Below are 23,891 nucleotides of genomic sequence, written 5' to 3' on the forward strand. Positions count from 1 at the left end.
CATCCTACTAAGGAGTCAAAAATCTTTCCTAGTGTGTGGGGGCAAACAGTGACATTAGAGAGGGAGGGACGTCTCCCTGGGTGTCTAAGATGAGATTTGATCTTGCCCAGGGAAATGATGGCTCTCCATAGGGACAGAATGAAATGGCCCCAAGAGGATATGGCGCCATCTAGTGGTGGTGACTGACAGTTTAGCCCACCTTGAGTTAAAAAAAAAAAAAAAAAAAAAAAAAAAAAAAAAAAAAAGCCATCTTGTGCCTGCATCTAGTTTTCTGTAGAAGAAACATTTCTGTCTGAAGGAACTGGAGGATCTCCTAGGTGCCCTGTGTTTCTCTGCTTCAGGAAGGTGACTTTCTCTTGTTTTTAAAATTTTACTTTATTTTTAAATATATATGTATGCATTAATATATTAAAAATATGTGTGTGTGTGTGCGCGCGCGCGCGCAAGTGCCATGATATACAAGTGGAGGTCAGAGAACAACTTGAAGTCAGTTCTCTCCTACCATGTGAGACGCTGAGATTCAAGTCTGGTGGTCAGGCTCAGCAGTCACCCTTAACCCCAGGTCATCGTACTGGCCTTAGACCCATATTCCTAACACCTTGTGAAAATGGCATCCACTTCCCCATGGCTCACCACTTCAGGTGAACCCCCTCATTGTCTCTGGACAGAACCTTGTGTGGGGTTGCTAGAACTAGCACTGCAGAGCAACCCCCAAATGGAAGAGGGTACCAGACACCCTTCTCACATAACACTTCCCTTCTGTCCCCTGGATGAAGGGTTCTGCTTGAAGACAGAGAAGCCAGTGACCTCAGGAAGCTCCGAGTATCGCTCAAGACCACTGTCAGTAAGATTTAAAGGCCATTCACGAGTGTTTATTTTATAATTAATGAGTGGGTTAGTGCTAAGGGCAAAGCTGATGTCCCATTTACTTTGGATACTGATTACATTCACTTGAAATATAGGACCAGGACCATCACAAACCTTCAGAAAGAGCTCACAACCGCCAGTGATGGACATGTGAGGTCAGGTCCAAAGATCTGTCCTTTGCGGGTGTTCTATGCATGGTAACTTCATGGGGCAATCATGGCCAAGAGGTGAAACCCAGGGCTGCCAAGCAGGGGTGGGACTGTGGAATTACTCTGGTGGGTATTCTTGAAGGCTTGCTGCCTTGACATTCCACAGAAAGACCTAGGAACTTGCCAGCAGGAAGTAAAGTGGCAACTTAGGCACACAAGAGCAGAAAGAAAGCAGAATGGAGCTGGGTGTGGTGGTGTGAACCTATAATCCCAGCCCTTGAAGGACTGAGCCAGGGGCTCATCAAGAGTACCAGACTACCATGATTGGGCTATACAGTGAGTCTGAGGCCTGCCCTCCTTTTGTTTATATTACTGTGATAATATGCCATGACCCAAATCACCTTAGAGGAGAAAAGGCTTAGTAAGCCAACAGTTCTAGGTTACAGTCCATCATGTGCAGTCAAGGCTGCAGGTACTTGAGGGAGTTGGTTGCACCCAAAATTAAGAGCAGGGGGAGAAATGAATGCATACATACTCCCTTGCTTGCTTATGCTCAGTGAGATTTCTTCACACTCCAGTGTAGATGATGCCTCATTGAGACTTTCTGCCCAGATGGTTCTCGGTTGTGTCAAATTCACAAAACTCACCATCACATGCCCAGTCTGGGTCATGTAACAAGCCCCTGACCTTCATTTTCATGTGTATATGTTTGTGTGTAAAAATGCCAGAAGTCAATATCAGATATTTTCCTATAAACCCCTCCAGGGTTAATCTGAGGCTCACCATTTTTAATTTGCTGACAGGCCAGTGAGTCCCTGAGATTATCTGTGTCCATTTCCCCTCCTCCCTGACTGGAGTTACAGATGCACCTGTCTTCTTAATGTGATGCTAAACATCTGGACTTAGATCCTCATATCCCATACCTCAAATCTAAGGGCTTCTGTTGAATGCATACCACTTTCTCACTATCATCAAATCAACAAGTCCTCAGCTGGACTGTTCTAAGTCAGGAATCACTTGGATTTGAGTTCCTAGAAAGTGGCTCTCAGATATGACCTTGACCAGACATCTAGGGAGTATTGTTGGTCACACACTGCTATGCTGCATTTTCCAGAGTGAAAGCCTGAGTTTGCCAGGGTGTGGGGGGTGTGTGCTCTTATAAAAGAATGCCATGAAACAATAAGTTTGAGATGCCCAGCATGCCTCAGTCTTCTTCAGAGACAGAACAGCCCATCTGAAGGCTTTGGAAAGGCCTGTGTCAACATGTGCTTGTATTTCATTTGGCCCTTTGAGAAACGTCATTCTGGTATCTAGAGAAACTTGTGGCAGAGCACAGGAGTCCTATTCAACAGGCATGGCACATTCATGGGAAACCTGTAGGAGATAAAGTGACCCCACCACTAGACCCTTCACAGCCCTGGCCTCATGACAACACCCAGTGGTGGAAGTGCCCAAGGATGCCTAGTGTACTGAGGAGAGATGCCCTCTCTCCATCTGATAGCTTTGTCTTTATACCACAGGCCTTCTTAACGTATCTATCATCTGTCTATCTATCTATCTATCTATCTATCTATCTATCTATCTATTTATCTATCCATCCATCTGCACATTTTTGAAAGAAGGTCTAGCTGCATATCCCAGGATGGCCTTAAACTCATAATCCTCCTGCTTGAGACTCACCAGTGTTGAGCTGAGAGATATTCACTGCCACACCTGTCTATATGCCTTTTTAACTGTGCTTGTGTTAACAAGAAGACAGTTTACCTCTGCCACTTTGTTAGATATGGTGCAGTGAGTTGGGACAGCTCTATTGTGACAGATTTATTTATTTGTTTGTTCTTTTTGAAGTAGAGTCTGATGAGCCCAGACTGGCCTCAAACTTGCCATATTGCCAAGGATGACTGAACTTCTGGCCCTCTTGGCACTACCTCCTGAGTGCTGGGGTTACAGGTGTGCACCACCAAACCCAGTTGTAGACAGTGTTGAGGATCAAATCCAGGGCTTCATGCATGCTAGGCAAGCACTCTACCAACCACACTACATTCACCAGCCCTACATTATGACAACATTGTAAATCATTTCATTTCAAACAAGAGGATAAAAAATCTCTCAGTACCACCAAGTCCTTGGAATCTATCTAATAAAAAAATGTGCCTGTTGTCCCCCCCATCCCCCATATGCTCTAACCATACCCTCCTAAGAAGTGAGGCCACAGCTTTGGCTACAACCCAGACACAACTCTGGCCAGACCAGTGGAGCTATCAGCTCCCACACTGCCCCAGCTCAGAGGCAGGAGTTACCCTTGTTCACAGCATTAGTCTTCTTGGACAGCCTGTGGGTCCTGTTTCCCATCCACCTTCTCCTGAGGCCATTTTGGATGGGTGGGTCAATTTGGCTATTGACCAATCTAAAGCGTTCACCCTTGGTGGTCCTCAGTCTTGTGCCTTAACCTTCACAGAGCATTCTGCACTAGAGCTCACAGCCTCCCAGTCTTCCCCTTCATTCTCTTCTCTTGCTCTCCATGCATCCCTGACCTGGGTCCTCAATAGTCCATCCCCATTGAGCCTAATGGGTTCTGGGTCAAGCCTACCTTCTCTCACCCTCTTTAGGATTTTTCTGAGAGTCCTGTATATAAAGTATTGTCATAATTATCCCTGATTAATATTTTTGCACCTAATAAAGTCTCAGGGCCTGGGCTGGGGAGGCTCACCTTCCAGATGGCTTCTCCAGCAATTAAAGTGACTTGTTAGTTGGAGGCCTGGGATGGCTGAGGACAGCTGGAGAGCTGTCCTTTGCAAGCAGCTCTGGTTAACATCAACCAGGAAAGCTCTCTGTAAACACATGAATAATTGATTGTACTGCACTCACATAGCTACTGCGGATCTGAGCCCGGATGACTCACTTGCGAGCCATCCCTGTCGTCTGGATGCCATAACATTGGAGGAATGATGACGGTTTCTTGGAGGTTCTTCTGTGGCCGGTGTAGCCAAGACGAAGACTGTAATGGTTTGTTATGATGACCTTTGCTATTCCATTAGGCTCAATTGCTTTAAAAAATGATGTGCGCGTACTTTAGGAACATTTTTACCCTTTACGTTGACCTGACATCATAGTTTATATTAGCAAATGTATTAATGACAGAGGAGTGTTTTCATGTCCCGAGGACAAGTTTTAACAACCATAATCTGCCCTCAGTCATCATAAATATAAATGTATTGGTCAAACAGACCTCGTTAATGTGGCCAAGATAAATGCAAGTCTATATTTTAAGGCAGTGGGAGCCCTAGAGAATATGGGGAGCTTTTTGCGGGCCTGTGAGATTCTGTATGTGTGTTATCTGCAGGCTGAGAAAATTAACATGTTCCCCCTCTGGTTCTGTATCAGACAGATATAAATGTCTTAAGGATGTCGAGTGAGATTGTTCACATAGTTTCTGGACACCGTTAATGCCTGGTGGGGTGAATCTTAGTTCTTAAGGCTTTCTTCTCACTGTGCTCACAGGGCTTTTAGAGAAAAAGAAAAGATCCTAAGTCCTGGCAACGTGCTACCCAACTGACATGTCTCTGAGTTATATTGTGTCCCAGCTTTTAAATTATATTATCCTCCTTACTCTCCAGGATCTTCTTTCCTGTGAGACAGGACCTCTGTTGTGGATGTGTGCCTGACATCTTGCCTCACACTGGTTGGTAAGCCACATGTCGGCAGACAGTGTTCCGGGTGTCATCTGTAGGCAGGATTGGAGGCACACTCTGTTTTCCTCTGTGTCACACCACATTCTCAAGGGCTGGACTTTATTAGCAGTGACTGTGTTCTGAACTTCTTAGGTAGAAAATAAGCAGTTTTTTAATGGTATTTTGTTTTGAAATGTGGAAAAAAATGCTCAAAACAGGAACATCTCAGGGCCTCTCACAGAGAAGACTGTTTTTAGAGTGAGTCTGTCTCCCCCTGATGTGATCAACTTGGTGCCATTCGTAACTTCTCTGTGGGTTGTGGTCACCTAATGATGAGGCTGGATGGACTCTTCAGTGAAAGACGTTGGCTCTTGAATCTCCCCAACCGAATCCGCTATTTTTTTAAAAATAGCACCAAACATTGGACTGTAGGATGTAATCTTGCCTGGATGAGTTCTCTGGGACAAGGGCCTGGATTATTTTCTAAACTTGTCCTAAAAAAAAGTATCTTTTAACCTTTTGATGGTTTAGAAATCGAGGCATACACAGTATTTTCATGGCATAGTTTTTCACAATACATGAGAGACAGTTAACTCAAGCGTGCTCGAACAGATGGACAAGCAAACATAGGTACTCAGTGGGATGTTATTCAGCTTTAAATTTTAGCAACCCTCTGGCATGTGTTTAACATAGATGAACCAAAACCAGCCACACAGCATAAATACCACACAGCTCCACTTATGCAGGTACCTAGTAGTCAAACTTAGAAAAGCAGAAAGAAGGGATACTTTGAGGGTGGAGAGAGCAGGGATTGGATGCCTGGGGTGCTGCTATCTAATGGGTTCAGAGCTTCAGTCCGGCAAGCTGAAACAAGGTCCAGGGAGTCACTGTACAGCAATGAGGAATGGTTTCCTCGGCAAACTGTATGCTCTGTACACTTTGCTGAGATTTAAACATGATATGAAGAAGAAGAAAAGGAGGAGGAGGAGAAGGAGGAGGGGGGAGGGGAGGAGGAGGAAAAGAAGGAAAAGGATCAATCCCTGAGGGGCTTACAGGTGAATTTAAACTTCAAGGCTGTCCTGGAAAGACACCGTAGGCATCAGCCCTGGGAAGAATCCCACCCTCTCCAGGCCCACGAAGGAGCCTTCTCCCAGAGACTAAAGCAAATGAAATTGAGACTTAATGTCTTTGAGCCATGCCTTCATTGAGAGTGAGGTAGTTACCCAACGTCCTTCAGCTCCCTCCTCTGAACTGTGGTTCATAAGGACACGGGACTCCTTGGCATTGACGTTGGTGGGGTTTACATTCAGATCTAAAGTGTCATTATCTTCTCTTTTTTGGCATTTATTGTTGGGCCATGTTTATGATACCACTTGATTTTCTTGTTCAGCCCTGGTAGATTGTGCTGGTCAATGAGGATGGAGATAATTTGAGATGGGAGACAGAAGAGGGAGACTGTTCTCCATGACAGGAGGGTCTTTGGGCCATGCTGTGCTGTACTGATTCATCTGAGGGCCTCATGGGGCAGGAGCCCTACCTTGAGGAGCTATATTGGAGACGGGTTTGGGGCTGGTTCCCTGGGAGGATCTCTCCTGTGTTCAGTTAATCATATGCATCACGGATTCAAAGAATACAAAATCGAGCATTTTTTAAGAAACTTCTATTGTGTTAGTTATTGTGTGTGTGAGGGTGCATATGTCAGAGGTCAGAGGTCAGAGGGCAATTTTGTGGAGTTGTTTCTCCCCTTCCACTTCTACATAGGCTCTGAGGATGGAACTCTGGTCGGTAGGCTTGCACAGTGTATCAGTTTGCATCTGTGTTGCCATAATAAAAATGTTCCAATGAAAAGCAGCTCAGGGAAGAAAGGGTTTGTTTGGCTTGCAGGTTACAGTCCATCATCAAGGAAGGCAGGACCTGAAGCAGAAGCCTGGGAGGAACGCTGCTAACAGCCAGAGGAAGCAACCCCACTGCCTGCTCAGCCTTCTTTCTTACAGGGTGCAGGACCACCTGCCTAGGGCTGGTACTGCCCACAGTGGGCTGGCCCCTCCCACATTAACATCAATTAAGAAAATACTGGACAGACTGCCTACAGACCCGTCTGAAGGAGCAATTTCTTCAGCTGAGGCTCCCTCTTCCTAGACAACTCTAATGTGTCAAATTGACAACAAGCAAACAAGAAACTAACATACACAGCAAGCCCCTTTACCCACTGAGCCATCTTGCAGGCCCCTCAAGTTGAGGGATTTGGAGCAGAGGTGGTACCCTGGCTACCTGTCTATAAGCAGCTTCAGCATTATCATCGTATTTACCCCCCTGGACCTGAGTGGAGAGACACGGTTTAGTCTTGGTCCCTCCTGGCGACCTCACATTCTGTAATTGTGTAAAGTGATTGGTAAAGTGTCCAGTGGCTGCGTCAGACACTGTTCTCTCTCCTCCCTGCTCCTCTGGGCTCTGCACACCTAGGAGGTAATGGAGGGCTCTGGTGACCTTGGCTAAGAGGACCCTGTCCCAGCTGGAGGGGGATCGAAGTTCTCTAGCGCTGCCTGAGGCTGGCAGGATGAAATCCACGCTGGGATTTGGTACCAGAAAGTTTCTAAACCATGTCTTCAGCTTCCAGCTTATCATGTGCCATTTTTCCTCCCTCCCTTCCTTTCTTCCTCCCTTTCTCTCTCCCTCCTTCCCTTTTTCTCCCTTTTCTCCCTCCCTTTTTACAGTTTTGGGAATTGAACCCGGGGCTGCCAATATTGCTACCTAAATGCTGTCACTGAGCTGCACCCCGACCCCCAAGCCAGGCCTTTATTAGAGAGAAGCAGGTAGTTTTATCTCCCTGAAACAAAAGGATAACAGCAAACAGAATGTGAGCTCTCAGCTTCCCGCTCCAGCTGCCATGCCTGCCACTTGCTGCCTTATCTCCCCACTGTGATGGCCTCCCTCTGGAACCATAAGCCCAAATAAATTCCTCTTTCTATAACTTGTCTTGGTCATGGTGTTTCATCACAGCAACAGCAAAAGTGGCTAATATAAATATGATTTTTAAAATTGTACTTAGTATTATTGTGTGTATATATAAAACATACGTGTGTGGCCCCACGTGTCACAGAGTGAGTGTGGAGATCAGAGGACAACTATATGGAGTTAACTCTCTCCTTCCACCCTCACGTGGGTTCCGGAGATCAAAGTGAGGTCACCAGGCTTGCCTCCCCCCAATCCCCCCCTCCAGCCCAATTATACCTTGTGTTTGTAGGGGGACCTGAAGGCTGAGGAGTGACTCTCTAGTGAGTGATGGAGGAAGGATACAGGTCTCTGAGAAGCTATGAGTCCTCTCCTGGCCCCGCATCTCCTGAGAAGGTTAAATAATCTGTCCACATTATATATGGGAAGCTAGAATCAGAACTTAAGGCTTTGGCTTCTGGAAACACATGGCTATCCCGTCAAAGAATGGAAGAGTGCTGTCCATTGGAAACTCCCCCCCCATTTTTGTTTTTAAATATTTGCTTGCAATTTAATGATAGACACCAGAGCTTGGGGTAGTAAGTGTCACGTGTGTTTGGATCACCCGGAACTCTTGTTTAAAGTGGTTATTCATGTGTATGACTAAGCTGGTCCCAGCTGGTGGGTCTGCAGTGGGTCTTAGGAATCTCCGGACCCCAGACTTGTAAAACTCTCCCCTCTTTTCTGTACACCAAGTTCCAACTCTGCTCAAGTGACATTAATGTCAACATCCTCCATAAAAAAGAAATTAGCCAGGATGATACATTCTCGCTCTCTGCGAAAACGGAACCCACTAGAATGCATCATGGCTTAGGAGGGATGTGCTCATTTGGGGTGATGAGTTCACAGGGATTCAAACACCTCCCACAGCCTCCACTCTGAGATGCCCCAGAGCCCCATCTGTGCCCCCAAAGATGGGAAACATGGCAAAACTCTAGAGGCAGCAGGCCTCCCACAGAGTTTCCACCCAAAGTAGGGACTAGCCTATTATGAAGTAACCCTCATCATTAAGGCGTGGGGATTAACTAGGATGTGCAAATTGTGTAACATGTGCCTGTATGTGTGAACGTTTGTGTGGGAGAATAAACGGGACAGGGCACTTTCAAAAGAATGTCCGCTTAAGAAAATCAGCTGCTACTTTTTTGATGAGTCGGTAAATAGAAGAAGGTTCAGAATCCATCATGGCCAATTTCACAAGCATGGGGGCCAGCAGCATGGCCTTGCTCCCCCTGCACCCATTGACTTCTTTAAGACAAAGCCAGGATGGGGAAAGCTGCTTGAGGCTGGCACATTCCCTGCAAGGGAGAGCAGGAGGAAGGGAGGGAAGGAAGGAGGGAGGGAAGGAAGGAGGGAGGGAGGGAGTCCTGGCTTTCCTCCCCCTGCCTCCGCCATGCTTCATGGAAACCGGGAAAGATGAATTTCAGGCTTTGTCCAGAGCTCTGAAACCTTAAATCCTTCTAGAAAATAACCCATCTCTCAGGAATGTTAGGTCCTAGAGAATAATAAGCACCCCTCTGCCCCCGCCCCTCCCCTGCCGTGCTTTTGACTGTGATTACTTAAGTCTGAATAATAGAAGGATGTAATAAATCTGCAGGTACCTGCCCTGTTTGTGGTGGGGCAGAACTACATGACAAGATCAGTTGCAGCGATGGACACAAAGCAGCACTTTTTCCTCCCACTGGGGCATCGTGGCACCGAGCTTCTGAAAAATCTTTTTGCGTTCTTGATACCCTGACATCTGCTAGACTTACTTCTTTCTGAACACAAATGCTGAATAACACTGCTTCTGTTCAGATCAGTGACAGCCAGGCTGAGTGTGTGTGTGTGTGTGTGTGTGTGTGTGTGTGTTTACGAATGAACACATGCACATGTATGCACAGTGAGTGTGGAGGCCAACCTCCAGTGTCATCCTTAGCTCTTCTCCATATTTTTTTTTCCCCCAAGACAGGGTTTTCTCTGTGTAGCTTTGTGCCTTTCCTGGAACTTGCTTTGGAGACCAGGCTGGCCTCGAACTCACAGAGATCTGCCTACCTCTGCCTCCTGAGTGCTGGGATTAAAGATGTACGCCACCACTGCTCACTGCTCGGCTTCCATATTTTTTTAATCACATGTCTGTGCATGTGAGTGCCTGTGGAGGCCAGAGCGCTCTCTCTCTCTCTCTCTCTCTCTCTCTCTCTCTCTCTCTCTCTCTCTCTCTCTCACACACACACACACACACACACACACACACACACACACTCCCCAGCCACAGCTGGACTTTCAGGTGGTTGTGAGCTGCTCCATAAGGTAGGGCTGGGAATTAAACTGATATTGCCCTGCAAGAGCATTATGTGCTCTTAACTACTGAATTATCTCTCCTTGTTTTCTGAAACAAAATCTCTCATTGGCCTGGGGCACACCAGTTCTGCTAGTCTGGCTAGCCAGTGAGCCCTCAGAATCCTCCTGTGTTTATCTCCTCAGGGCTGTGCTTTTTTTTTTATATGAATACTGAGGCTCCACACCCTGTCAGGTAGGCTAGGTCTTTATCTGCTGAGCCACACCCTCATCCCCACTCACCTGTCTCTGCATTTGGAATTCAAACTTAGGCTCAAATATTCCTGAGAGAAACTCTTGCTGTAGTCTACATCTTCGAGTATCCTCTAAAGGGTACTGAAGGCTTGGTCCTCAGCTTTATGCTAGAATTAGAACCCTTTTATTTAGACAAAAAAGGGGAAGTGTTGTGGGAATTCGTTCAGTTCAGCCAATGACCTTTGGGCTATCTGGCTCGATGGGCGTGGTCTTTTCTGGGTACTTGACTGGTTAAAATTGAGGAGGGAATGCCTGTTGGTTCTCTTGGGTGGTTGAGGCCCAGACAAATGGTCAAGTGACTTAAAGCAGCTTGTGGTTGGTCCCCTTCCCGCTCAGGACAGGACAGGACAGCGGCAGTGATGTCTTCCTTGTTCTGTATTAATGAGTCTGTTTCCCTATTGCACCTTAATAAATTGATATATATTACACACACACACACACACACACACACACACACACACACACACACACACACCCCTCTATGAGCTCTCGCTTCGGTGGAGTCTTTAGGAGATGGGTCCTAATGGGGGCAAGTTGGGTTGTTTGGGGTACGCCTTGCAGGGGATCCTGGGGCCTTACTGTTCTTCACTGTTTCTTGGCTGTCAAGAGGGGGAGCAGCTTCCTTCATTATCCGACCCCCCCCCCCATGCTCTGTTCCTTTGTCATCAGGCCCCAGACAAGGGGATGACTCACATGGATTGAAACCACTAAAACTTTGAGATCAAATAAGCGGCTCCTCCTTTTCAAGCTCAGCTAGTCCAGGAATTCTGTCCCGGGGACAAAACCGACTAATGCAGAGCTCCTGGTCAGAAAGACGTTCAAAGACAGTGAGTTCATCCAATGGCCTCACCTTCTTTCTAAACAAGTCTTTAAGGCAATGATATTTTTCTCCTTTTCAAGGCTTCTAGAGAAGGTTTTTGCAGCCACCTGGAGGAGCAGCAGGGAGCAGAAAGCGAGCCACACTAAGTCAAACCAGAGGCACGACTGTGCAGAGAAATGAGTGTTGAAAACATTCTGGGTTCGTCGTCTCTGTGGTCCCCTGAACTGTCAGAACAGCTCTTGGTGACATCAGTCTGGGAATCTGTGCTCTTGCATTTGGCTGGATCACCCCCTGCTTTGCTGGATTAAAAAGAAAAAGGTGAGAGGCAGGAGACCAGGCAGTTGGACCACTGGATGACCTGCAGCTGTTCTCACAGTCACCCACATGGCCTTGCCTTACTTCTGGCATCCTGGGTCAGCAGCTGTACTGCACTTCAGTTTCATAACACAAAGTGGGAGCTCACAAGAACGAGAGCAATGGAGCTCACACGTGAGTGCTGAACATGGTTACAGTTCTCTGTGTTGCTGCCCATGCATCATTTTTATGTGAATACTTGCCTTGGATGCTTGCTTTTTGAAATGGGTTCTCGTGTAGCCCAGGCTGGTCTTGGACTCACTACATAGCTAAGGATGACTTTCTGCTCCTGATCTTCCTGCCTCTACCTCCTGAGCCCTGAGACTACAAGAATGTGCCACCAAACCCCACTTATATGGTGCCTAGACTCGAACCCAGGGTTCTGTGCATGCTAAATGTGCTAGTTTGTGTGTGTGTGTGTGGGGGGAGGTGAACTTGACCCAAGAGAGCCATCTGGAAAGAGGGAACCTCAATTGGGGAATTGTCTCTCTATCAGATTGTCTGTGACTATGTCTGTGGGGACATTTTCTTGATTAATGGCTGAATGTGGGACAGTCCATCCTATCGTGGTGGTGCCGCCACTGGGCAGATGGTCCTGAGTTGCATGCATAAGAAAGTGGGCTGCGCAGGACACAAGGCACAAGCCAGTAAGTAGCATCCTGCATGGCCTTTATTTCAGTTCCTGCCTCCACATTCCTGCCTTGAGCCCATGCTCTGATGTCCCTCAGTGACAGAGTGTGACCTGGGATGTGTAAGCCAAACAGACCCTTTCCTCCTCAGCAGCTTCTGGCCATGGTATCTATCACAGCTATGGAAAGCAACGAGGGTACTAGGCAACTGTTACCAATGGAGCGTTCTCAGCACCAAATACGTTATTTCTTGTGATTAAGAAGATAGACTACAAATGAATATACAACCTTAAGGTATTTGTGTACTTAATTTTTAAAAATATTTTAAGTAAAATGTTATTATGGTGTTTGGGTATGGTGTGTGTGTGTGTGTGTGTGTGTGTGTGTGTACATGCACATGCATGTGCAGTCACACACATGCATGCAGGCACATGCCATGATGTGGGTGTAGGCCAGCTTTCAGGAGTTGATTCTCTCCTACTGTGGGTTTTGGGGTTTGAATACGTGCTATTAGCTTACACAGCAAGCTATTTTCCTGGATAAGCCATCTCACCACCCCCAACAATCCTTCTCTAAGCAGTGAGTCAGAATACTGACAGCATTCCACACACTGTTCGGAGCCACAAAGCCCAGCTCCGTAGCCACTGTCCACTTGAAATGTGGCTCGTTCAAATGGAGATGTGCTGTAGATATAAATTATACAGCAGATTTCAAAGGCTTCATAGTAACAAAGTGTAAAAGGTCACTGGGAATTAGTTTTATTTCGTTGAAATGTCATAACTTAAATGTGTGGAATTAGAGTAAGTGATTAGAATTAATTTAATCCAGTCATTAGCGTTAGTGTTTATCTTTTAATATGGCCATTATTCTTTCAGCTGCATTCATGGATGCTGTGAAAGAAAGGTTAGCAGCCCTCTCCTGACAAGGACAGAGGGCCCTCGAGCCTGTGTGACACACCTGTTGGTAAGGCCTGGCCACCTCACCTCACTCTGGCTTTGAGGATGGAATTACCCATGCAGTGAGCACAGGGCTTCTCTGGGGTTGGTGGAGATCTTCTAGGACTAAACTATGTTACTGGTTTATATGGAATTGTGACTGTATTAAGTGTCCTTAATAGTAATTAAAAAACCTTTAAAGATTCATTCGTCTTGTGTGTAGTGTGTATTTATTGGTGGGCATGTGCCTCCCACTGCATGCCTGTGGAGATCAAGGGTACCTTTTGAGAGTAGGTTCTCTCCTTCTAACACATGGGTTCCAGAGATTGAACTTAGATTGTTAAGCTTGGCCACAAGCTTCCTTGCCTGCTGAACCCTCTCGATGGCCCTCATAAATGTTTTTAAAGCCATATCTTGCCACCACAACAATTGACACATGCCACAGTGTGCTTCTGACATGTAATCCTTGTTTAAAGGGGTCGAGGGTATGGTTTCCCGAAAAAAAAAAAAAAAAGTCTCTAGAAATGGCGGGGAAAATGGGTATATGTTGGGCTGAAGATGGTGGGACAGGTTTGAACTCTTTCCCCTCCCTGGTGAGAAATGCTAACACGTGTTTTGAGTTCCACCAGTGCTAGGCTGGAGGCGGAGCCTCTCAGGCTCCAAGCTCCTTCATTTCTTCATTTAATTTCACCTGCACACGCGGCATTCTGCCCACAGCTGTGGATCCTTTCCCTAGTAGGTCCTGGCAGTTTGTGTGGCGGTAAGGAGTCAGTGATCTCGGCAATTAAAACCATGAAAACACCAGTCGGGCTTAAGGCCTCCTCTTACTGTAAGGCAAATTGGTCTTTTATCCTCTAGGTCTCTGGAATGCTGCTTCTTAAGGTGAGTCCCAGAAGGACAGTTACCCTGGGTGGTGGGGTTAGGGAGCTCCGGTGGGAGGCCGGGGTGGAGAGGATGGCGGTGGCGGGGTGGCTGTCGGAGGATGGGAAAGGCTTATTCAGACTAGGGAAATACTCTAGGCTGTGGCTTAGTTGAGTGTGTCCATTTGGCGGAGTTTTTTGAGCGTGTGAAGCTGTACATTTTTTTGAATGCCTGTTACCCATCAGCTGGAAGTTAAACACCTTGCCTGTGAGTGCGTGTGTGTGTTTTTTTAAGTCAAAAGCCCTGATGTTAATGAGATGAGAGAAATGACCACAAGGCGGCGCTGTATCCCTTTCCTGTGCACAAGAGGTCTTTCCCCAGGGTTGCTGAAGATGCGGACCCACCATCCTAAGAGGAGAGATTTGTGGGTGAGTAACCCACCTTGGACAAGCCTCCTGAGTAACTTATATCTGCACTTGAGGCGTCCACATACAGAGAGACACAGACGGAGCCAACTTTTTCTTTTTAAGTCTTGATTCAGAGCGCTGGCTGTGGAGGGATGGGAGCGAGGTGTTGCAAGCTCACTTGGTGGTCCTGTGTAGGTTAAACACCTAAGGAATGTCACATTCTGGGGAGAAATTAAGATTCCTGCCTTGCTGTAAATAGACACCCACGAGGAGATGGGGCAGTTCTGGAATGGCCAGGCCCTGCTGTTATCGACGGAAATCCTGTGTGGTGGTAAATACGGCCCTCGGAAGAGCCTGGAAAAGAGATTATGGGAGCAGAGAGGGGCTGAGAATGCAAATGTGGGAGGTTATTGGCTAGATAGGGGCCAGGAAACCAGAGACTGGGGGCGGGGTGGGGGGTGGGGGGGGGGGGGGGGGGGGAGTTGGGCTGAAGAGCATCAGAGGAAATAGGGAGGAAGAATAAATACACGAGATAAGCGGCTTCCTCAGCTTCCTCCCTTCTTGGCCTTTTGTTTTGCATCCAGGACTCTGGTCCTTCTGGGTCCTCTTCTGAGGACAATAACCTGGAGTCTTGAGAAGCAGGCCTAGCTCCCACCTCTCTAATCTCTCCCAAACCTACCAGGCCTGCTTCCCTAAGCAGCCAGTGGGCAGGGTCTCTCCAGGCTCAGGCCTGTCCTCACACATGGCCAGGACCCAATGTTGGGGCTCAGATGTTGGGGCTCAATAGAGCTTAGTAACAGTATTGAGGACTGGGAACGTGACTCAGGGTAGAACTTGGCATGATGGAGGCTCTGAGTTCCACATCCAGCACCTAAACTACAGAATAAATGGACAATAACAACCAATGTGGCCATGAGGAGAGCATCCCCCGTCTTGGAAGGGAACAGAAAACGATGGGGTAGTTCCACACTGATGTGCTAGTAGGGCCCAACTGCCTTCTGGGAAATGTCTCGAGTTCCCCCAGCAACATCCCAGATTCATCTGGAAAAGCTGTGGCTCCCTGAGGCAAGTGAGGGAGACCCAAAGGTGGCAAGAAGGGCAGCCTGGCCGCGCCCCAACTCCACTCTCTGGGTGTCCTAATCTTTGTGGGTCCCTGTGGGTACCCGTAAAACAGGTGAGGGGCTCAAAGCTCCCTGCAATGTTGCGAGAATCTAACAGCAAATATATGCAAAGCACTCTATAGTGTGCAGAGCACTTCAGTGTTAGTTATTTGCCAGGACCACTAGCCTACATAGAGCAGGATGTATAGGAATGAGTTCCCACCCCAAGTTGAAAGAACTCGTCTTTGTGAATAGTTGACTTTGACTTTGGAGAATCACAGAGAATTGTCCCTCTGGTAAAAATCAATCATCTTAGTGCCACCAAGGGCCCAATGCTACAGGATCTCCCAAGAGGGGAATGAGGCACCAGAGAGCCAAGCCACCCAATGCTGGGCACTTGTCCTTGAATTGTGACTCTGGGACTCCAATCTGAGAACTCTTTATTCCATCTATAGGACTTCTCAGCCTTGTGTCCCCAGGAATCATGGGATAATACAGCAGACTCACTTTTTCAGTCAGCTCCCAGAGAAGACTGCTTGTTTCAACCCATGCCAGTGAATCCTCTGTCTACTGGGGCTGCCTTTTAACATGTACAACTCAGTTTGTAATGGGAGATTCAAGACAGTGCCTATGGGATGGCGGAGCCAAGAGATGAACTCTTTTGACTGTTCATCTGCCTTCTGATTGGTCTCCATAAGGACTGTGCCATGTTGGAGGCAGTGGATAGCATCTTAGGGGCTTTGGTTAAATTTTCATTGATCACCAACTATGTTCCAGCACTGTGGTAGTTATGGACAAAACAGACACAAACAAATGGAGCTTATGAGAGGTCAAGAGCAGGGGTTAAGCAACACAATATATATGTTGTTAAACACCGGTTAGCTACCTGAAGCACAGGGTACCAGGAAGGTATTTCAGCTGAGCCCCAAAGAGAATCACCTCAGCCTGGTGGAAGTGTGGTGGTATTGGGGCTGGAAGTGGAGCAGAGTGCAAACAGTGAACAGTCTGTGTCTCTGCCCTTTACAGAAAGGGTCAGAGGGCCCTGGGGAGTCTGCTTATACCCACCTCAATCTGACTCCTGCATCCCAACACCTTCTTCCTCTGGAATTCTGTAGAAAATTTCTTGACTGGACGTCCAGATGGGGCGAGATCATGCCTAATGATGAGGCCATCCCAGCGGGCACACTTAGTACATTTGTAAGCTCCGCCTTCCCATCCAAAAAGAGAAATGTTAAGAAAATACACATTCTGAATTTATTATAGTTACTATGACAGCTGAAGGCTAAAATCTAATGGAGTTTTCCTAAGATTCCTTGGGGGATTTGAAGGATTCTTTTCCCACCAGCCATAGGAGAAGGATTATAAAAACACATTTCCTCTGGACAGAAGAACTCCCCTGAATCTCAAGTCCTGGAGATTTCATTGGTGGAGGGTACCCCACAGACTTCCCTGTCTCCACATCTGCCTCCCTTTTATTTCCTTTTCTGTGTCTTCCTCTTGTGTAGTGGTGGCCAAGTGGACAAGGAGTTGGCTGTCATTTGGGGTCTTGACCTTGTCCCTTCACCAAGATGCTGTCCCCTTTTATTTTTTATTAAAATTTTTGAAATTTTGAGAATTTCATATATGAGTTCTAGATCTACATCATTTTCACCTACCACTCACTCTCCCCTTCCAACATCTCTTTTTCCCCACTCCCTCTCAAATTCACAGCCTCTTCTTCTTTCATTATTGTCACATATAGGTACACACATATATTACATGTATACACACACACACACACACACACACACATATGTGTGTGTGTGTGTGTGTGTGTGTGTGTGTGTGTGTGTGTCCATTTAACAGTGCTCATATGCATATGTGTTTAGAGCTGACTACTTGGCTTGGATACTCCAGATGAAGAGCTCCTCGTAATCACTGTCTGCTTCCTCTTTAGACTCAGCTCCTTCAAATGTAGAAGAGGAGACTAGATCACTGCTTCCTTATAGCTTAACATCCCTGGTCCTCATGATGACACTCAGTCAAGAGGCAAAGGAGGTGAGTCCCATGTGAGAATCCAGGATTGGTTGAAAAATCTCAGGATAAAGTTGGAACAAAGCCTTCCTTCCAGAAAAGGGTCTTCTGTTTCTCTCCTGCTTAACCCCTTTTCCAGAATGGCTCCACGTTACTCACATTATATTTCTTTCCATAAGCTCTTAGAGCTCCAGGGTCTCCCTAGTTTCCCAGCTGAGCCTGCTATTCCCTACAAGGATTTCTATGACTGTCCAGACCAAGAATGCAGTCTCCAAGATCCACAACATAAACCAGACAAGTGGTCTTGGGAAGACCCTGAGAGACAGTGAGGACCATGGGCAGCTCAAGGTTTGTGTATGACCTAAGGGAACTGATGTGAGTTGGTCTCTCTTGAGAAAGAGAACTGATCGGGTGTGTCAAACAGACTGAAGATGGGAATTGACTCAAGCAGATATGAAAGCCTGGAAGGTCCACCATGTGGTGCCTGCAAGCTAAAGAATTAAGAAGGCCAGCATTTTCATACTGCCTGGGTCTGAAGGTCTAAGAAACAAGCCAACTTCTGAGGCAGAAGATAGAGAAGACGGGGAGATGGATGTTCCAGCTAAAAACAAAACAAAACAAAAACAAACCAGAATTTCCCCCTTCTTCTCCACTCCATGCGAACTCTGGGTAGATGAGATGGTGTTGCCTGCCCCGGTGGGGGTGGGTCTTTATCATCCACCAACTCAAGTGATAATCTCTTCCAGAAACTCCCTCATAGACACACCTACAAACAACGTTCTCATCAGTTTCCTGGGCGTCCTTGAGCCTAGTCAAGTCAATACAAAAAATTAATAATCTCAGAGTCTGATTTCCACTAAGCCCAAGCCAGAGTCACTCTGGAATAAATGGACAGTGTTGCCATTTACTCTGCTTCCACAGATGCCGAACACTGACATTTTAAAGTCAGATAGAGATAGCTCAACTTAAAAAAGAAAACACAACACGGGCTGGTGAGATGACACGGTGGGCACAGTGCTTGCTCTGCAAGCCTGGCGACCTGAGTTCAATTCCCTGGATCCCGTGAAAGGGTGGAAGGGAAAATCTACTCTACAAAGTTATTCTGTGACCTCCATATGTGCACTGTGGTGTGTGTGTACATACACATGTAATCCATAAATGAATAAATTTAGAATAACTTGTCTCCAACAAACAAGAACAAGCATGATCTAGGGCATAAACGAAAGTGTGTGGATCAGATTTAGCTAGTAGCTGCTGTATGTCTTTGAGGTCTGGCTTTACAAATTTTACAGGACTCTGTCTGTCTCTTATGCTGTATTTACAAGGCCTGTCATGCTTGGCTCTGCATCCATTCATGACTTTTTTTTACTTGTCACCACCTACAAGTGGACGTTATGGGATGCTGGGGAGAAAACAGGACCTGACACCCTTGTATAGAAGGGGCAGCAGTGTGTTCAGATCAGTGTCTGCTGGGTAGGTGTCTGTCCTTGGTTCATCCCCAGAGCCCAGATATAACTTCATTGTGCAGGTAGCACACAGGGCAGGCAGTCAAGATTTATTATTTATTTTTGAGACAAGGTCTCACTGTGGAACCCTCGCTGGCCTGGAACTCACTGTGTAGATCAAGGTCGCCTTGAACTCATAGAGATCCACCTTCCTCTGCTTTCCTAGTGCTGAGATTAAAGATGTGTGCAACTTCACCTGGCTTGCTCATGATTTCTTGGGTTGTGACTTGCCACCTACCAGGCAACTAAAACCATTTCGATCAGTTCTATACACCCAGCACCCCACAGAGCTGACACAACACAGTGGCTTAGGAAAAGAACAGAGACAGCTAAATAAACAGCCCAGTGACGGCTCATCCTTCAAGGCTGTGGAGGCAAAGGAGGGTCCCCTGTGGTCCTCAGAGTGTCTCTCAATTCTGGTTCTGTAAACCCTTTGGTCAAAATGCAGGCCTGTGACATCAGCACTCTGAGGAGGCTGGGGCAGGAGTTAGAGATCAGCCTGGACAATGCAGAAAAACTGTCAAAAATGAAAAGCAGAGATGGCTGTAGAGATGGTTGTGTGTTTCGAGAACCCAAGTTCAAATCCTTTGCACCCACATAAAAAGTCAGGTGTGGTTGTGTATGCACCTCTGTCATCCCATTGCTGTGTGGGGAAAAGAGGGGACTGCCTGGGCTTGCTGGCTGCCAGTCTAACTCTGGGCTCTCTGAGAGACCCTGTGTCATGGGAATAACACAGAGAGTGACAGTGTAGGGGACTTGACCTCACCCTCTAGTCTCTGTATGCTCACAAATGTGTACCCTTCCCAGATGTGCTCAAACACAGCAGAAAATAAAATAAAAATCCGAAAAAGAAGTAAAACGTAGAACAAAAGGGGATAAAATCTATCTCTAGAAGCCAAGGATGTGAGTTCATTAAGGAGACATCACAATGGGTGACCTCTAGTGGGCAGGGATATAAAGAATGGGCTTTAGAAATGGGCATTCATGGAAATCTTGGTGGTGGAGAAACCATGAGTTTAAGATTGGCACCGGGCTGTGGTGGGGCACGCCTTTAATCTCAGCACTTGGGAGGCAGAGAGGCAGGCAGATCTCTGTGAATTTGAGGCCAGCCTGGTGTACAGAGTGAGTTTCAGGACAGCCAGGACTACACAGGAAAACCTTGTCTTAAAAAAAAAAAAAAAAAAGGCATATTGGCTGGTTGCTGGCCTGTGGTTGGCCCACTGAGATCTTGAACAAACCACCCCCTCCACCCAGACCTCAGTTTCCCCGACTGAGAGGTGGGTAGACTCTTTACACAGTTACTTCTGGTTTTCAACAGGCTCTGCTTCCCAGTGACAGAGTGGTTCTTTGGAAATCACATTACCTGGCAGGAAATAAAACACATGAGTGAACATGAGCATGCCTCTCTTACAAGGGTAGCCAGAGCTCTGCCCACTGCATAAAGGGAGTAGATAACTGCACCCTTGGAAGATTCCTTCCTTCTCAACTCAGACCACACAGAACCAGCCAGGTTTTCACAACACTGACTATTGGTGTATTTTTCTGCATTTCAGTCCTTTTAGGCCCAGTTGGGGGCCTGTCTGTTCACACTGCAGCATGCTCTAGCTGGAACTGAGCAAGAGCACAGGCATGGGCAGGGCAAGGGGAGACTTGGAAGAGGCTGGGAAACTCTCCCTCAGGGGCCAGAAATCCGGCACCATTGAAACCATTATATCTATAAAATCAATTCCCTCTAGGATTAAGTGCTTGCTTGATATACTGTTTTTATCACTCAGTGAGTCTCATTAATTGACTTATTCAAAATTTTCACTTGTTACAGTTGACTTCTCTGGGCTCATGGCTTGTTATATTTCTTCTTCGGATGGTATATCAAATTTCAGCTATAACAACTCATTTATTTAAAGGGAACACATCTCAACCAAACCAATCAGCAAAGCTTGCTGTTTCCTCCTTAAGCTTCTTTCACACGAGCAGACAACTGTCCACTGCATGTATTTTATAGAACAGGGAATTAGACGTACATTCAGAGTCAGCAGAGTAAAATCCTCCACCCTCGCTGGGGTGGAAAGCAGAAGCTAGCTGGATAGTCTTAGTCTCCTCTCACACTTCCTTCACCAAAACACTCTGCAATGTTTGGACCTTGGCAGTCATCACAGGGAAAGGTCACCTCTGGAAATGAGTTGTGCTAAGGTAGAGGTTCTGGACAATGCCCAGAGGAACAAGTTTGTATAGGTGTGTTTAAAGCAGAATTACATCACTTTGTCATACCTTGATACACGCCCGCTTTCCCAACTCACTTGGAGGCCATAAAATCGAGAGTAGAGGTTCTTGACCCTCTGCCAAGGTATGCACCACCAGTGAAGGTAGCTAACAGTCTCCAGCGGACATGAGCTCAGAAGAAATGAAATGGGAACACGAGGATCACAAGAACCATGAAAGAAATGCCAAAAACCAGAGGAAGCAGAATTAATGGACCAAAGAGAACAAGAATGTAAATTAAACTTAATAAATAGCTTCAAAGTCTGAATAAAGGATATTGGAAACATGACACAGGGAATAACTTCTGACCTTGGGCCAAATGGAAATTCTGGATGTGAAAAATATATAAGAGAAGAAATAAAGAACTCCCCGCTGGGTTGGAAAGGCCTTTTATGCCCTTCTTAATTTCTTTAAAATTTATGACTGTTCAAAGCAAACTATCTACTGTCTACAAGATGGATGCTTTAAGAATAAGACACGGATTGAAAGTAAACAATGGACAATGATGAGCTAGAGGCACAGGAAATCTTTATTAATTATAGGTGATTAATATGCTAATGTCAGACAAAGCATACCTCAAGATTAGACACAATGCCAGAGAAAGGAAGTTTCATAATAATAAAACATGAATTCATCAGGAAAACATAATAACTCTCTAAGCATGTATGCATGCAATGATAGCTACAAAAGACCTGAAAAAAGTTGGCAGAATCAGTGGGAACAAAAACCAATTCCACAATCAGAATTGGTTACATTTTTTATGTCTTTCTCAGAAATTCAAATGACTAGACAAAACTCAAGAACAGTGACATTACGGAAGATCTAGACAATAAATTAGCCTATCTTGATCTAAATGACACTTATAGCCTTATAGCCAACCCCTAAAGGTTACACATTCTCTTCCAAGTACATGTGTAGAGCTGGGGGTGTAGCTGAGCTGGGGGTGTAGCTGAGCTGGGGGTATAGCTCGGCTGGTAGAGTGCCTGCCTAGTGTGCATAACGACCTGGGTTTAATTAGTGAGGTGGTCTATACTTGTAATCCCTGGACTTTCGGAGGTAGAGACAGGAGGATCAGTTCATGTACATCCACATAAGCACGTAGGCCAGTCTACCCTTTAGGCTTAGTACACCTTAGTGTGTACCTCCCCCAACAGTGGGACCATACAGATAAGATGTGGAAGTGACAGGGGTTTGTTTTGCTTGTCATGCTCACCAGACCATGAAGAGCAGAGTTAGTTATGTATGGAGGTGGACCACCCATCTGAAGGTGTTAAGGCCTTGGCTTGGACCCATCTTTCTGAGGCATGGAGAAGGGATTAGGTTGAGGGGAAACTGAGGTAGAATGCAGCTTGTGCTCCCCTCCCTGTCCAATCATACTAAAGAGAGGCCCATGACAAATCTTGGGGTGCTAGACCCATGGTTGGGTCTTACAGGTGGGACTAACTCAGGGGCAGATGAGTAGACAGGTTTGAAAATAGAAGAGGGTGGAGGGAGTGAGGAAAGGCTGCTCCAAGCACACACAGGAGCTCTGGAATCTGAGTGGGGAATAGTCTAGGCAGGGGAGAGCGTCCCAACTTGTGCCTTCTCTCTCCAGAGTCTATTAACTATTTATTCCCAGGATTTGGGGGTTGGACCCCAAATACCCTCCCCTAATCTTATACATGTGAATCTAATAATAAAATTCTCTAGCAGCAGCAACAGTGGCAGCAGCAGCAGAAAGAAGGAGGAGGAGGAAGAGAAGGGGAAGGAGGAGGAGGAGGGAGAGGAAGAAGAGAAGAAAGAAGAAGGAGAAGAAGGAGAAGAAGAAGAAGAAGAAGAAGAAGAAGAAGAAGAAGAAGAAGAAGAAGAAGAAGAAGAAGAAGAAGAAGAAATAGGGTATTCTCAGCTACATAGCATGTTTGAGTCCAGCCTGGGCTATACAAAACATATCTCAAAACAAAAACAAAACCAAACAAAAGACCTCAAGGTACATCTGGAGCATTTGCTGGGATGGTATGTGGGATTATGTGATAAGTCTGAATATATTTCAAAAGATTGAAACCTGTTTGCTACAATAGAATTGGATTAGAAATCATTATCAATAAACTATAAAGATAGATATGAGTCCATATAACTACATAGGTATTTATAGTTTCAATGTGCTTGTGGAGGACGGCCCTTTATTAAGTCTAAGTTTCTAAACCCGTAGTAAATACTAGGAAAGAAACTGCAGAGATAAGAAGAGAAATCGCCGACGTGGGAAAAACAATAGAGGCCATTACGAAAACAAAAGAAACGGTTCTAAGAGATTAATGAGAGGAAGCATGCCCACAGAAAGAGTTTTACAAGCATGTTTGTGAGAACGTTATTCATAAGACCCAGCTACTGAAAACAACACAGCTGTTTATGGATAAGCCAAAGGTGGTGTGTCATACAATAGCATCTGATACAATATGAGGGGAAGAATTGTCAACAAATGCAAGATCCTGGACCAGGTTCTCCATCTTGTTGAAGGACAGAAGCCAAACAGAAAGGAGTAGATCCTGGATGATTCATTTATATGTTCTCAAGAGCAAGCAAAGAGACAAGAATCAGCAGTGAATACTATTAAAAATGGCTGTCATAGACGGGAAGGTGGTTGTCCAGTGAATTTTTTGGGGTGGTGGGAATGTTGCCCCATCCTGAGAATTCTGTGAGAGAGATGAGTGTGTGAGTTTATCACTGCCTGTGGAATTGTACATGTAAGATTTATGTATTCACTTCTAGAAAGTTTATAGAGAAAA

Source organism: Onychomys torridus, chromosome 11 (assembly GCF_903995425.1).
Source record: "Onychomys torridus chromosome 11, mOncTor1.1, whole genome shotgun sequence".
Classification (NCBI taxonomy): domain Eukaryota; kingdom Metazoa; phylum Chordata; class Mammalia; order Rodentia; family Cricetidae; genus Onychomys; species Onychomys torridus.